Genomic DNA, 11,693 nt, shown 5'->3' with positions numbered 1-11,693 from the left:
AGTATTTAATTTGAAGGTGGCATGCCCTGTACATCACAGAGATTGCTTAATATTATCAATGTCAAGACCCAATCAAGAAACCTTTTAGAGCTCCTAAGTGGCCATGCTTAGGGAAAGTTCTACTAGAGATTCAATAGAACATGCTGGCAGAATCCCCGCTACAATACAAACATTCCCAAAAATACAACCTTGCTATTTAAAAAACACTTCAATGTAAATATACCAACTCTGCAACTTCCACAAATACAATTCCACAATTTGGTTTTTATGAAGAATTTTTATAAAATTAATTTTATCCCTTTACACATCGAGTTCATATGGAAAATCATATTTTAGGTTTTGTAAAGTTAGTTTTATAATGGGGAATTCAAATCAAGCATTTGTGTGAGTTTTTCCATGAAAAATAAATTTCAAAGGTTGAATTTTAATTTATTATATATATATATGGATTATTATTATTATTATTATTATTAATTGGGATGTCTCCTTCACATCTCTTTACAAGTAATCTTTTTCTATTATTATTATTATTGTTATTAATGTTATTCACCACTCACTAGGATGTTTATCATCTCACATTTTTCTTATTTCAAATCTTGTCCTCCTAGGTTTTGGTTGATAGCTAGTTGTTTCTTATCCCATCCGTAACGCGTCTTAGGTTCCTGTGCCTTGCAAAGTATTCCACTCTTTTTTGTCTTCTTTTTTTTTCCCAATTCTATTGTTCAATATTTCTATTTAGATTAATCTAATTCTTTACTTTTTACAAATGTTCATGTGATAGTATGGACTTAAGGTGTGTGTGTGATGTGATATCTAAAGTGTTGCAAATTGTTGAATTGTATTTGTGGAAGTTGTGGAGTTGATATATTTATATTGAAGTGTGCTTTAAATATTAAGGTTGTATTTTTTGGAATGTCCATATCGTAGCGGGGATTCTGCCAGCATGTGCCATTGAATCTCTAGTAGAACATTCCCTAGATATGGCCACTTGGGAGTCCTGAAAGGTTTCTTAGTTGGATATTGACATTGATAATATTAAGCAATCTTTGTTATGTATAGGGCATGCCACCTTCAAATTAAATACTAAACTAAAGAAAAATAAAATGAATAATAAAATAATCAGGCAATTGTGTGACGACCAATGTGATCGGGTATGGGGCACTGGTAAGCTACTTGGTATCTAATCTCACATCACCTAGGTGTGGAACAGGGGATGATTCAATTATAAGTATGATTACTATAACAATGTTGAGACCTTTTCAAAGTGGTTGGCTTCAAAATTCAAAAGAACTCTGAAGTTAAGCATGTTCAGGCGAGAGTAGTTAAAGGATGGGTGACCTCTTGGGAAGCTCTGAACAACAAATTTCATACCAAATGCGATGGCTAAATTACCAACAATATTGACAGAGAGTGATAGGTCTGTCAATGAAAACGGGGTGCTACAAATGGTATCAAAGCCTATACTTGAATCTAATGTTTAACATGAGTACGAATGGTATTAAAACTCGTACCCAAATCGGAAGTGTACCAATGAGGACATTGGGCCCTAAGGGAGATGGATTGTAATTATCAGTGTGGGCGGATGCGGGGCATTGGTAGGCTATTTAGTATGGAACAGAGGATGATTCAAATATAATAATAGTCACTCTCAAAACATAAACATCAACTTTTCAAAGTTGGTGGCTTCAGGGCTCAAAAGAGTTCTGGAGTTAAGCTTGCTTATGCGAGAGTAATCCAAGGATGATGACCTCCTGGAAACTCTGAACAAAAAACCTTATGCCTAGTGCAGTGGCTAATTGGGAACAGTATCAGTAAAGAGTGACAGATTCGCCTATGGAGGTAAGGTGTTACGATTATATCAGAAGCAAACAACAAAAGACAATTCTAAAATGGGTAATAATGCTTCAAAAGAATGAAATGAATTTAATAAAAATAAAATCTTAATGACAACATAGAAACACTAAAAAGAAACTTGTCTATGAAATAAATGGATCAAATGAAAAAATAAATAAAATAAAACTATGAACTTGAAGAACTAAAATTAAGAGAAAGAAGCGATGATAGTTGTGGAAATTTTTAGGTGTGTCAAAAATAAAGCTTGGACCCTTTTGTATAGGCACCAACATAAGCTTCTAGATAACTAATAGGCTTGATCAAATAAATTCGACCTTGATAAAAATTTCCTAAATATTAATAAAATTGTATTTATCTAGAATTTTCATCCCTCTTTTAAATTTTATATTTATTTAAAGGTAAATTGCACTTTGATAATATAAAGAATTTTAGAATAAGAAGATGAAAGAGAGGAAAATGAAAAAAACATTATTTTTTTGTCTAATTTAAAAAAAAAAACTTTTTTTAAAGAAATATTTTTATTTTTTAAAATTTGGTCCTTTTTTTTTTCATATTCTATTTTTATTTTTATTTTTATGTTTAAGGGTACCATAAATAATTTTAGAATAAAAATATGGAAAAGAGGAAAATGAGAAAACTTTATTTTTTTAGTCTAATTTTAAAAAAATTATAATTATTTTTATTTTTTAAAATTTGGTCTTTTTTTTTTTTTATCATATTCTGGTTTTTTTTTTTATGTTTATTTAAGGGTACCATAAAAAAATTTAGAATAAGAAGATGGAAAAGTGGAAAACAAGAAAACTTTATTTTTGTTGAAGTCTGGCAATTTTGCCATTTGATAGTGCATGTCACCGGCTAGCATGCACACCTTTGTATCAAATCCTTTCCTTTTATGAGTTTATATTTTTTGTATGTTTTAAATTGATTCAAGGTATATTTTGATAATGTTTTGTGCCTAAGTTATGTATACAAAATTATAGGCAAAATTATGCACAAAAGAGTAGGAATGTTATGCTTGAAGTGCCTATGGTGCTGGATTCATAATTTCCAGCAACATAGTTCCACTATTTATCTTATATCTCAGGTGGCAAATGGAGTTTTGGGCTGAAATTTTGAGGGATGTCTACAGACATATATAGAAGACTATGGTTTAAATGTCAGGTCAAAATGATATGGGAAAGTCCATTTTCTATTCCAAACAGATTGCTGTATCTGATGGGCCCAGTATGCAGAGTATGGGCCAGTTTTGGAGCTGTTTGGCCCATGATCCGGTTCCAGAACTTTCCTAGCTCTTGGAACAATATTTATTGATGACCAAGGATGCTTCAAACCAAGTTTCATAAGCAGATACAAAGGGGAACTAAGCAGGTGAAGCTAGTTTGGTTGTTTACCCAAACTAGTTAAACAATAGGAACTTAGTTCAAACCATGTGCCATTTTTTACTATATTTGGAATAGACATGTTGCAGCTGGTTTTTGACTCTTTTGTGTATGAAAAGTTAGGTGTTGACCATTTTACTTTTTAAATTTCAAATACTTTACTCATTTTGTAAGCTCACATGCTTGGCATGTGTGAACTAGTTGTAATTTCAAGCTTATATTGTAAAATGAATGAAATGGCTACACATCTAAGCCTCATTTTCAAAACCCAACGTGGTCCCCTTCTTCTCATCTCTTCTTCAACACCTTAGAACACTCTAGGAACCCTAAAAACCAGAAAACACCATAACCAAAACCTAAAAACACAACTCACACACAACCATTCCCAAGAGCATCACCAAAAGCTTGCTTGTTGCTAACACTTCAAGCTAGCTTGCTCTTGGTCATAACCTTCTCACCCCAACAAAGTGGTATCAGAGCAAGGCACATTTTTGTGAGATTTGTGAGGTTTTTGGGCTGGTTCGTTCCTTGAGAGTGAAGAGATACTTGAAAGCACAAATATATTTTCATATTCCTTCATACTAGAAAGCAACATTCACATGGCTTCTTCAAGTTTTTCAACTCCTTCTCCTCCTATCTTCAATGGGGAGAACTACAACATTTGGAGTATCAAGATGCAAGCCTACTTGAAGGCTTATGGTCTTTGGGAGGTCACCATAAATCCCCAAGAACCCGAGCCTTTGAGACAAGGGGCAACAGTCAACCAAATCAAGCACCATGAGGAGGAATTGGCTAAAGGTTTCAAGGCTCTCACCGCCATTCATTCTTGTATTAGTGATACCATTTTCACAAGGATAATGGCATGTGAGAGTGCCAAAGAAGCTTGGGACAAACTTCAAGATGAGTTCCAAGGGAGTGCAAGGACAAGGCAAATGCAAATCCTTAACCTAAGGAGGGAGTTTGAGACTATCAAGATGAAAGACAAAGAAACGGTTAAGGAGTTCACCACAAGGCTTCTTAATGTGGTGAATCAAATTAGGGTGCTAGGTGAAAGATTAAGTGACCAAAGGATTGTGGAGAAGGTGTTGGTCTCCTTGCCCGAGAGGTTTGAAGCTAAGATATCTTCATTGGAGGAGTCAAGGAACCTAAATGAAATTTCCTTGACCGAGTTGGTGAATGCCTTGCAAGCTACGGAGCAAAGGAGGAGGATTAGACATGAAGAATCAATGGAGGCTGCACTTGTGTCTAAACAACATCAAAAGACACAAAATCAAAAGAAGAACAAGCTTAAGGTCATAAAGGAGAAAGGTGAAACTAGCAAACCCGAGAGGAAGTCCTATGAACCTTGTCACCATTGCAAGAAGAAAGGTCATCATCCAAGAAGGTGTTGGTGGAGGCCGGATGCATTTTGCCATAAATGCCAACAAAAGGGTCATGTGGAGAGAGTATGCAAGGCAAACAAGAAAGATAAGCAACAAGCAAATGTTGCTAAAGATAATGCAAGTGATAGTGAATCCGAAGAGTTGTTTGTTGCTACTTGTTTTAGTAGCATCAAGAATGATGAAGGATGGATCATTGATAGTGGAGCAACACACCATATGTCTCACAAGCATGAGTGGTTCACAAACTTGGATAGGAGCAGCCACAACAAAGTCAAAATTGGAAATGGAGCCTTGATGGAAGTGAAAGGCAAAGGAGATGTGGTGATACACACCACCAAAGGTATCAAAACTATCCATGATGTTCTCTATGTACCTTCTTTATGTGAGAACTTACTTAGTGTAGGTCAAATGCTTGAGAACAAATATGCATTACACTTCTCAAACATGACATGCACTATAGTTGATCCACATGGAAATGAATTAATGTGTGTTGGAATGAAGAACAAGAATTTTAGGTTGAATATGGATGAAAATGGTGCATCGGTTGCATTGAACACCAAAGTTGAGAACACCTCTCAACTTTGGCATAAAAGACTAGGCCATGCTAGTTTTAAGTCATTGGTAGGCACACATGAACTTGTTAGAGACATGCCATTGGTGGAGAAGCAAGAACATGTGTGTGAAGTGTGTCAAAAAGGAAAGCATACTAGGCTAGCATTTCAATCTTGTTCTTGGAGATCAAAGGAGAAGCTAGGACTTATACATTTGGATATTTGTGGTCCTATGAGTGTTCCATCCTTAAATGGCAGCAAGTATTTCATAACTTTCATTGATGATTACTCAAGAATGTGTTGGGTGTATTTCCTTGAAAGAAAATCACAAGCTTTGGAGAAGTTTGTAGAATTTATGAAGTTAGTGCAAAATCAATCCGGTTGCACTATAAAGGTGTTAAGGACGGACAATGGTGGGGAATACACAAGTGAGGCTTTCAAACAACTTTGTAAGGATCATGGTATAGTTCATCAATTCACTACACCATACACACCACAACAAAATGGTGTATGTGAAAGGAAAAACCGTACCATCATGGAGATGGCTAGATGTTTGTTGTTTGAAAATGGCTTGCCAAAGAAGTTTTGGGCTGAAGGAGTTAATACATCCATCTACATCCAAAATAGGCTTTACTCCAAGTCTTTGAGGAGTAAAACCCCATTTGAGCTTTGGTTTGGATATAAGCCTTCTCTTGATCATCTAAGGGTATTTGGAAGCATTTGTTACATCCTAGTACCACAAGAGAAGAGAGGAAAGCTTGATGAAAGGTCACAAGTTGGTGTCTTGGTTGGCTATAGTGATGTGACCAAGGGATATAGAGTGTATAACTTGGAAACCAAGAAACTTGTGATAAGTAGAGATGTGAAAGTTGATGAGGAAGCTAAATGGGTTTGTGGTAAGGAGGAGTTGGCTAGTATGGATGAAGACAATCGGCTTGAAGCTCATGATAACGATGAGGAACAAGGAAATGATGAAGGTGCTGCCCATGATGATGAATATAATGAGAATGAGCTAGAAATCTCCATAGGGGCTGATTTGGAGATTGGTGATGGTGTGAGAGGCACAAGACCTCTTAATGAGATTTATGAAAGGTGTAATGTGGCATTGAGTGATCCAATCAATGTCCATGAGGCTATGGCAAGAAAAGAATGGAGACAAGCCATGCAAGATGAAATTGATGTGATAAACAAGAATGACACTTGGAGCTTGGTAACAAAACCGAAGGGAAAGAATGCTATTTGGGTGAAGTGGATCTTTAGGACCAAGTACAATCCGGATGGGTCCATAAATAAGCACAAGGCAAGGCTTGTTGTCAAAGGATATGCACAACAAGCCGGTGTGGATTATGGAGAGACTTTTGCACCGGTTGCAAGGATGGAAACCATAAGACTTCTCCTTGCAATTTCGGCACAAAAGTCTTGGAAAGTATATCACCTTGATGTGAAGTCAGCCTTCTTGAATGGAATATTGAAGGAAGAGGTCTATGTTATGCAACCCGAAGGTTTTGTGAAGGAAGGAAGTGAAGAGAAGGTATACAAGCTACACAAGGCCTTGTATGGCCTTAAACAAGCTCCTAGGGCATGGTATGCCAAGATAGATGGTTTTTTGACAAAGCATGGATTTAGGAGGAGTCCTAATGAGCCTACATTGTATATTAGGACTCATGGTTGCATGGTGTTGGTTTCTCTTTATGTTGATGACCTCCTAGTGACCGGTGGTAATGAGAAAGAAGTGAGCAATTTCAAAAGTGAGCTAGAATTGAACTTTGAGATGTCTAGCCTTGGAGAGATGAAATACTTTCTTGGAATTGAAGTTGTCCAATCATCCAAGGGCATCTTCATATCTCAAGAAAGCTATGTGAAGGAGCTGCTCAAGAAGTTTGACATGGAAGATTGTAATAGCGTTGCCACACCTATGAATGAAGGCACCAAGTTGGTGAAGGATGATGATTCTCCAAAGGTAAATCCTTCCAGCTATAGAAGTTTAATTGGTAGCCTTTTATATGTATGCTCTACTAGACCGGATATCATGTTTAGTGTGGCTGTTTTGTCAAGATTTATGCATAGTCCATCACAAAATCATCTTAGTTGTGCAAAAAGAATCCTAAGGTATTTGAAAGGTACTAGTGATTTTGGTATATGGTACAAGGATGGCATGAATGAAGCTTTGCTTGGTTATAGTGATAGTGATTGGGCTGGTTCTTTGGATGATAGCAAGAGCACATCGGGCTACATTTACACTCTTGGAAATGGTCCTTTCTCATGGAATTCCAAGAAGCAACAAACCGTTGCACAAAGCACTGCGGAAGCCGAGTATATTGCTTGCTCAAGTTGTGCTAATCAAGGTGTTTGGCTTAGGAAATTATTGGAGGACTTGAGCTTGAAGCAAGAGGAAGCCACGGTAATATTGTGTGACAATACTTCAGCAATAGCAATTGCACAAAATCCAGTCCAACATGGGAGGACCAAGCATATACCGGTCAAGTATCATTCCTTAAGGGAATTTGAAGCACGTGGTGAAGTGAAGTTGGAGTATGTGACTTCCGAGGAGAACTTGGCGGATATCTTCACCAAGCCATTGGGAAAGAAGAGATTTGAGATGTTGAGAGGACTTCTCAATGTCTCATACAAAATTGCCAAGGAGGAGTGTTGAAGTGTGGCAATTTTGCCATTTGATGGTGCATGTCACCGGCTAGCATGCACACCTTGGTATCAAATCCTTTCCTTTTATGAGTTTATATTTTTCGTATGTTTTAAATTGATTCAAGGTATATTTTGATAATGTTTTGTGCCTAAGTTATGTATACAAAATTATAGGCAAAATTATGCACAAAAGAGTAGGAATGTTATGCTTGAAGTGCCTATGGTGCTGGATTCATAATTTCCAGCAACATAGTTCGACTATTTATCTTATATCTCAGGTTGCAAATGGAGTTTTGGGCTGAAATTTTGTGGGATGTCTACAGACATATATAGAAGACTATGGTTTAAATTTCAGGTCAACATGACATGGGAAAGTCCATTTTCTATTCCAAACAGATTGCTATATCTGATGGGCCCAGTATGCAGAGTATTGGCCAGTTTTGGAGCTGTTTGGCCCATGATCCGGTTCCAGAACTTTCCTAGCTCTTGGAACAATATTTATTGATGACCAAGGATGCTTCAAACCAAGTTTCATAAGTAGATACAAAGGGGAACTAAGCAGGTGAAGCTAGTTTGGTTGTTTACCCAAACTAGTTAATCAATAGGAACTTAGTTCAAACCATGTGCCATTTTTTACTATATTTGGAATAGACATGTTGCAGCTGGTTTTTGACTCTTTTGTGTATGAAAAGTTAGGTGTTGACCATTTCACTTTTTAAATTTCAAATACTTTACTCATTTTGTAAGCTCACATGCTTGGCATGTGTGAACTAGTTGTAATTTCAAGCTTATATTGTAAAATGAATGAAATGGCTACACATCTAAGCCTCATTTTCAAAACCCAACGTGGTCCCCTTCTTCTCATCTCTTCTTCAACACCTTAGAACACTCTAGGAACCCTAAAAACCAGAAAACACCATAACCAAAACCTAAAAACACAACTCACACACAACCATTCCCAAGAGCATCACCAAAAGCTTGCTTGTTGCTAACACTTCAAGCTAGCTTGCTCTTGGTCATAACCTTCTCACCCCAACAATTTTTTTAGTCTAATTTTTAAAAAAATTAATTATTTTTTATTTTTAAAAATTTGGTCTGATTTTCTTTTCTTGCTTTGGTCTAATTTTCTTTTTCTTTTTTTTGTTTGGGCATAAAAAATATTTTTAATTTTTGCTCTGGTAAAATTTTTTTTATTAGACCAAAAGTTTTAATTTTATTTTAATTTTTATTTTGGTCTAATTTTAGGTTCAAAAATATTTAATTATGATTGTGGGTATTTTCATTTAATTAAGGACACAATTTTTCAAATAAAAAACCATAAATATAAATGGAAAAATAACTAATGTATTTTTGTAATGGTTTTAAAAATTCAGAGTTTAAATTACCTAAATCAAAAAGTTCAGAATTAAAATTACACCACTCTTAAACTTTAGAATATCGAAATTCATTTTACCCATATCCAATATACATCTATATATTAGTCATACTAAGGCAAGAAATCAAGTGATAACTTCTGTGGTTATGTGCAAGTGAGAATCAAGTGATCAATCCTTGCTCATGGGAGAGAGAATTTTGACATTCCTTTTGCATATTCTACATTAATTATTCCTATTATTATATTTTATCTTTTGTAATCTCTACAAATAGAACCCGTTGGTGTTTGTATGAGCATTAATCAAAGACTTTAAGTAACAATGAAAATATTTCCATTTCTTATTCTCTTATATTTTGTTTACCTTTTCTAAAAGCTTCTTCAACTTTCTCTCATGGTTGGAAAAATATGGAATAGCAAAAAAAACATAAATAGTACGTACATGTATAAATCATTTAATTTATTCAAAAATATGAAGAAAAATTTAGTAGAAGAATATGTGAGTGGGGAGTTTATAAAATTGATATATATGTATAATATTTAATATAAATTAAAAAATACAGGTACTAAATATACATTAAAATTATTTATTTTTAATATAAAATGATAAAAATATAACCATTAGATAATAATACTTAATATATTAAAAAAATAAAAATAGAAAATAATAAAAAGAATAAAAGACTAAAATAAAAAATCTCTTTATACACTTTTTTTTATGCCGTCGTAAAATAGAAAATAAATAATTAAAGATATTTAGGTTTTCAAAAATTCATTTTTTTTTTCATTTCTGCAATATATTTAATACACATTTTAAATTTTTTCTTAAAAAATTGATTTTTTTTTTTTTTTTTGTACATTTGAAATTGATACAATAAATGGAATTTTTTTTAAATGCTTATTATTTGCAAATTTACTGACTAGGCTCTTTCTTAAACTTTTCTTCTAATAAAAAATAAATCTACTATCTCCTAAGGTTTGGCACTTAAATATAATTTAATCCTTTTAATTTCAGAAATATTATTAGCCTTCTGTCAAGTTTTGAAAAGCTTTATCTTTTTCCCCTTATTATGTCATTCATATCCTTGATTTGGATTAGTATTACCCACATCTTTTACAAAAACGCAATTGTAATTTTAAAAGTCTAATAACTTAAATTGTAATGATTAGAAACTCCAAAGATCCAAATGAAATAAATCCTAAATTTGTGATGAATTTCACAATCATTGGCTATATTGCATGTAAACGTGACATACATAACAAGAATTAGTTCTCACAAACAAAAAAAAAACAAAAAAAAAACAAAAAATCAAAAAAACAAAAAAATTAGCTCTAGAAATATTTGAAGATAAAAGGATAATTTAATTTGATAAATATTTTATTTGTAGAAGCATAGCATATATATGAGAAAATTAACATAAAGTTGCAATATAATAACCTGTAATGACATTATTCCATACCATACATACATACATGTCAATTATGACTGCATCAACTAGGTAACCATCTCCAATAGGTATGTAAATTATTATCTATATGTGATACAAAGGTTGAAAAATCTTCTAATCTATGTGGAATAAATATTTACTTAATATTCATTCAACCTAAAAATTATTCTTCAATTGTTTTTATGTAAATCTCAATTAATTGATGATATGTTTATATATTTTGCTCTTTAGAAAAATAATAATAATTAATAACAATTTATTTATCTATTTTTTCCTTTTGAAAAATATTTTGATAAAATATTTTGATGAATCATACTATCTAATAGACTATCTACAACGAATAATGTCTTTGATGAGTCCATTTATTTTTGCCACATCAGCTTGATAGAATCCTTAGACAAAATTATTGGAGAGTTTTTTTTTTTTTTTAAATCTCTATCAATATTTTTAATATGGCAATACAAATAGCAATTCATAAATTTATTACACCCAATTTATCTTGCAGATATATACAATCATAAATAATATAATAAAATTGATTTTGTATCTCCAATTTTAACGCTTCTTTATTATTAAGCAATCGTAGCAGTGAATGACATTGATGCAATGGATGCAGTGGATATGTTTATGTTTGACTTCTCTTCTTCTTTATTACAAATTTCAAGAAAATTGCCATCAGTAATTGATACATGGGCCAAGGATCTATCATAACTGCTAAAGTTTTGATTGAAAGGTAGATTTTGTTTTATCACATTCAATGCTAGCTGGTGCGCGAACTTCAGCGTATACCTACATTTCAATATCATAAGTACGTATAAATACAATTATATATGTCTCACAATGAATTTTTTTTTTTTTGGTTAAAATGACTAATATTGAATTTGATAAAACTAATAGTATATATTCATATGATCATGTGTCTAAAATCTAAATGCTAAAAGCATGCATGAATAAATATATATATATAGAGACAGACAGAGAAGTAAACCAGTACAATATTAACTTAAATGTAATATATACTAGCTAGCTTAATTATATAGTTACTCGATTTTTGGGGACATTGG

Source organism: Ziziphus jujuba, chromosome 10, assembly GCF_031755915.1.
Source record: "Ziziphus jujuba cultivar Dongzao chromosome 10, ASM3175591v1".
NCBI classification, from domain to species: Eukaryota; Viridiplantae; Streptophyta; class Magnoliopsida; order Rosales; family Rhamnaceae; genus Ziziphus; species Ziziphus jujuba.
Note: the sequence above shows the minus strand (reverse complement) of the source record.